The sequence below is a fragment of the Triticum aestivum genome, chromosome 7D (genome assembly GCF_018294505.1).
Source record: "Triticum aestivum cultivar Chinese Spring chromosome 7D, IWGSC CS RefSeq v2.1, whole genome shotgun sequence".
NCBI classification, from domain to species: Eukaryota; Viridiplantae; Streptophyta; class Magnoliopsida; order Poales; family Poaceae; genus Triticum; species Triticum aestivum.
This window is the reverse complement of record NC_057814.1, coordinates 561,720,972-561,726,862: the sequence shown is the minus strand read 5'-3', so window position 1 is coordinate 561,726,862 and position 5,891 is coordinate 561,720,972.

The following is a 5,891-nucleotide window of genomic DNA, read 5'->3' as shown; positions in this document are numbered from 1 at the left end:
CACCCGTAGTGCTTCTTCAACCTCTGGTCTTCTTGCTCCAGCCGCCCAAACTACCGTCGGCCGTGCCGCCTGCTCCTGCCTTCTATGTCCGGCTGTGCTGCCACCGCTAGCCATGCCATCCCTCTATACTCACCACACCTCCTATTATTCTCCGGCGACGGCAGCCTCACACCGCAGCCAAAGCAGTCAACCAACGTACTCCCCTCCGCGTGGGCATCCACTGCCACGTCTTCCCCGGCTCCGTGTCGTCCCCTTCCTAGGCCTCGCCGTCGTCCACCGCCCTGGTGCTCTCGGCGCGGCGTGGTCAATGTGGTCAACTAACGACTTCCATCGGAAGAGTACTATACATGGAGAGGCTGACAGCTGGGTCCACGGCCGCAGCAAGGAAGTGCCTCCATATTACGCGCAAAATAATTATTCCTCCACCTGACAGCAGGGACCACCGGATGGGCCACCGTATTTCACGGAAAAAACGTTTCCCCCTGACTGCTGGGACCCACTTGCTACATATTCGCACGCAAGGAAGTGCGTCCATATCACGGGCAAAAAAAATGATTCGCCCCCTGACTGCTGGGACCCAGCAGCTACATCTTCGCACGCAAGGAAGTGCCTGACGGTCGGGACCACCTGGTCGAAGCGTACGTAGCTTTGTCATTCTGGTCGCGAACGTGTACGTACATACTGGTCGATGTAGAGGCACGCACGTGTTGTAGTAGAGGCGCGCTCGTAGCATGTACACGTACGTACAGCGGCCAGGGTACAAGATAGAAAATACGGCCACCTACGTACATATGGGCGGGGTCTCGAATGCCTACTCGCGCATACGTACGGCCAGGGCTCGTGTACATGGCTGGGTTAGAACGGAGAAACTGCGTCGTCGTCGTGTTCATGGGGAGCCAACCGGCTGGGTTGGAACGGAATGCGTCGTCATGTTCATTGGGAGCCAACCGGCTTGGATGGGACAGGCGATGGAAACGAGGCCTGGCGTACCGCAGAACGGACGAAACGGCCTTGTGTTCGACCGGCCACGGTGGAAACGGGATCCTGTTCATCGGGAGGGCTTTGGCATACCGCAAAGCAGAGGAAACACACCTCCTATGGTCGAAACGGTGTCCTGTTGATCAGGAGGGGTGTGGCATACCGCAAAACGGAGGAAACGGACTTGTGTTGGAGCGCTACGGTCGAAACAGGGGTCCTGTTCATCGGGAGGGGTGTGGCGTACCGCAAAACGGGACTCCACGGGATACTGTTCATCTCCACCGTTGACCTCCTCCAGCCTCCACGGGCTCCTGTTCATCCACCATCGACCTCCTCCAGCCTCCACCTGCGACTGTTCATCCACGGGCTCCTGTTCATCCAGCTTCCACCGCGCGCTCCTGCACCGGCTACTGTTCAACCAGCCCTCTCCACGGGGGTCATGTTCAACCACCCCTCCACGGGCTACTATTCATCCAACCCTCCACCGACTACTGGTCAACCGGCCCTCCACCGGCTACTGTTCTACCAGCCCTCCACGGGGTCCTGTTCATCCAGCCCTCCACAGGGTCCTGTTCATCCACCGGCTCGATCGATCGGGGTACTATTCATCCAGCGGCAACGGCCTCTACTACCACGGGGTCCTTTTCATCCAACCCCCACCGCGAACTGTTCATCCAAACACCCCAACAACGCTCACTGTTCATCAAGGGAAGGAGGCAACAGTGTTCGATCGGCTTCGGTTAGCAGCAGTAGCGAAGGAATCACTCAGGTTCAGTTAACAGCAAGGGATCAATCGATTGCTCGGGTTCAGTAACGCGTAGCCTGTAGTGCAATCACTCGGGTTCAGTTAGAGCCCAACGCCACGCTCGGGTTCAGTTAGAGAGCAACGCCTCGCACACACCCCCGACCACCCACCGTAACCGGGAACTCCCCCGATATTTTCCTCTCCCTCGCTTCTACCACGGTTTTCTCCGTCATGGATAGCCCAAAGAATGTCACGCAGCTGCGTCTCCGGCCCGCCCAAGAAGAAAAACCCATTTTCTGTCATGATTTTTTGTCATAGAAGTAGGAGCCCACCACATCTATGATGATACCTGGTTTTGTCACAATTATCGTCCTAGAAGTGTCATAAGTATGACAGAAAATATTTTCGTTCAGCCCAAAATGTCACGGATGTGTCTTTTTATTGTAGTGCACGCAGCCTCCAGATCCCTTGTCGCCAAAGCTTGCCGCCATGTTTTCTTTTGGTCGACTGCTTTGGAAGACGCCAAGGATTTGGTCAAGCATTGCATGGGGTGCCAGAAATTCGGCTTCAAGCAACATCTGCCGACTTCTGCACTCAAGACCATCCCCCTCACTTGGCCCTTTGCCGTGTGGGGGCTGGACATGGTGGGACTATTCAAGACAGCACGCGGCGGCATGACCCATCTGCTTGTCGCCGTGGACAAACTCACCAAGTGGATCGAAGCAAAGCCAATCAAGAAACTGAATCTGACTGCTGTGACCGTCATTATAGATATCACCGTCCGATACGGTGTACCACACAACATCATCACCGACAATGGCACAAATTTTGCCAAAGGAGGCTTGGCCCATTTCTGCGCGACGCAGGGCATCCGACTGGACTTAGTGTCCGTTACCCATCCGCAGTCAAACGGCCAAGTCAAGCGGGCAAACAGCCTCATCCTCTCCGGCATCAAGCCCCGACTGGTCGAGCGACTAGAGCGGTTGGCCGGCTGCTAAATCGACGAGCTGCCGGCCGTCCTTTGGAGCCTCTGCACCACTCTGAACAAGTCAACCGGCTTCACTCCCTTCTTCCTCATATATGGAGCCGAGGCCATCATCCCAACTGACATTGAGTTCGACTCACCTCGCGTCACCATGTACACGGAGGCGGAGGCGAAAGAAGCACGAGAAGACGGCGTCGATCTACTAGAAGAGGGCCGGCTGTTGGCACTCACCCGGTCCATCATCTACCAGCAGAGCCAGCGCCCCTACGATAGTCGGAAGGTCAAGCCAAGATCCTTCCAAGAGGGAGACCTTTTGCTCCGGCTGATCCAGCGAACAGCTGGCCAGCACAAGCTCTCAGCCCCTTGGGAAGGCCCCTTCGTCATAAGCAAAGCTTTGGGCAACGACTCCTACTAACTCATCGATGCACAGAAGGCTAGAGCACGCAAGCGAGATTACTCTGGCAAGGAATCGGAGCGCCCATGGAATGTGAACCTCCTCCGAAGATTTTACAATTGATGCAGTATGTACCGTTCTACCTTTTGTATTAAGCGCTAAGACATCGGTCCCTCGAGGAGCACTCGGGGTCCCCTTTTTATCTATGTGATAAGTTCTATGCCTATGAATGTGTTATTTCATTATTCTGCCTGGCACCGGGTTCGACCAATCGGCCCGGAGGCTTGCCGCCTTGTACTATGTCGGTGCTACCTGTAGTCGGACAAGTAATGTGCCGGCACCTAAGCCCTCGCTTGCCATAAGCTGCAGTTCGTAGAGCGACTGTTCGGCTGGCAAGAGTTAAAGGCAGGAAATGGTGCCCACATGAAAATTGGCTAAGGACCAAAGCGCTCACATAGGCCACGCCGGCTCCTCGCCTCACCGACCGGCTGCTGAGCAGCCCGCCGGCCGGTTTCTCACTTAACTTGCTATGTTCCAAATGGCTGAAGTACTTGCCTTCCCAACATGGCCAAGTACTTGACCCAGCCACAGACCGTAGAGCGGCTATCTGGCTGGCAATGCGGCAGCTAAGGGAAGGCAGCAAAAGAAAAAGCCAAAGGAGCAGAAAAGCAAGACAAGTTTAGAACTCGGCGAAGTTAATTTACATAGCAAAAGGCCCTCGGCCAGCATTCAACAGAGTTTGAATACGCCCCCAGCGGGTGGAACTGCGCAAATCTAAAGAGTTTGTTCGAGAGATTCCAAAACAGGAAAGAAAGATAACTTGGCCGCCCAGGCCAGAGGAGCAGCAACAGGATCGGAGGGGTCGGGGGAGGTCGAGGCTCTGGGTGGTGGAACTGCCGTCTGGTTGGTCTCGGCCTGGTCAACACCAGCAGCAGTCGGCTCGCCGGCACGAAGCTCGTTGGTCGAGACTTGGTCGGGCTGAGGCCGGCTGTCGGCTCCATCATCCGGCACATCGTCTTCACCGTCCTCGCCCTCATCTTCCTCGGCCTCCTCGTAGGAGGCGATCTCCTCCACCGAGTCTTCGCCGTCTTCCGGGTTCAACCCGAACCAGTTGGGCGGCGCCTTGGCACCCTCCTCGTCTAGCTCGGGGAGGAAGACACTGGTATCAGTGTACTCGGCGATCTTTGCGGTGCGATGATAGAGCACGGGCGCCACCGCCGCCAATTCTTCGCTGGCTTCAAGCCAGAACATGGCCAACTGGGCTAGGCTCAGCCCAAGATACCATGCCTTGACAAACTCCAAATCCCGCCGTGCGCCTGCCCGGGCTGCAGAACCCTTGCACACCTCGAAGCGACCGACAACCACCTTTAACCAGTCGGAGGTCCCGCTAGGGGTGCGCGGAGCTGGAACACCGGGCCAGAGGGCGGAAACCACCTGGGCTCCGGCGCGCTGTAGACGGCAGAACGCCCGATGATCTGGCTGGAGACGAGCTTGAACGACGAGAAGATGCTCGCCGAGGGTCCGACGGGCGTTGGGCGCGATTCCTGCACCAGCCAGCCTTCGTTCGTCACGGGGAGCCTCAATGGCTTGGCTGGCGGCAACGGCATGACCAGGAAAGTACTCTGCGCAAGAAGGAAAAAGAAGTATGAAGTCGGAAGCCGGCTCTTATGAGAACTCGGCAGACAAAAGAAAGGAAAAGACAACTCACCATCGAGCATGTCCTCGATCCCGCTGTAGCCGTCGGACAGAGCCTTCTCCTTCTCGGCCCAGTTCGAGCACTGAGTCTCGAATTCGGCCGTGAGGGAGTATTTCGCCTCCTTGAGCTTCTGGAGCTCTGCCTTGTGCTGGTCCACCTGGTCGGCCAACTCCTTGACCAGGCGGTCGCGCTCCTGCGCCACTTTGCTGCACTCCTCCTCCTTGGCGCGCAGCATGGTCTGGGCTTCGCCCAGGTGCTGCTGCAATGTGGCATTGGCTCCTGCAGAAGACAAGAAGGAAAAGACAGTCAGCAAATCTACAAAAGAAAAAAGTAGTTGCTGGAAGATCCGGCCCGACTGCTCAGAAGTGGCCCGAATCTCGGGGGCTACACGCCGCGGGTGCGCTGGCGCGCCCCTGCAAGAATTAGGACGGAGTGGTTACTCCGCCTGTCCGCCAAGTTAGCAGTCCGCTTGGCCAGCTCCCGGACATGGGAGTTGAAGGCGGCTGCGCGGATGTTGTGGTAGTCCTGCAACAAAGACAACAGAAGAAAAAAAAGAAAAGGTTAGCACTTGGAACATACCTTTAAGTTCCGAGCCGCCTGCTCCCGGAACTCGGGGGCTACACGCAGTGGGTGCGCTGGCACGCCCCCACGGAAGATTTCAAGAAGATCGCAAGAATAAAAAACAAGCAATCAAGAGACATACCTGGATGGTTGTATGCGTCGCCAACAACTCCTTTGTGTACTGCTAGAGGGCGGCGCCTTGGGCCTGAAGATGGGCCTGGACGTCATTCGCGGCCTGATTCAGCACGCTCGTCCCACCCCCAGGAGTCCACTCTGGTGGGGCGGCGCTGCTGGCCTCGGCGTCAGGGGCCGAAGAGCTTGCGGCCCCAAAGTCCAGCGGCCTTGGCGCTGATGCCGCCTTCTCCGAACAACGGTGCCTCGGAGTGCGGACCACCGGAGTCGTGCCCACCACCAACTCATTGCCGACGGGATCACGGGCACGGGTGGCGCGGAGCACAGAGGGATGACGAGTTGCGGAGCCTGGCTGCGGGCCACCTCCGCCTCCTACGTCTTGGCGGCCGCGTCCGCCCGC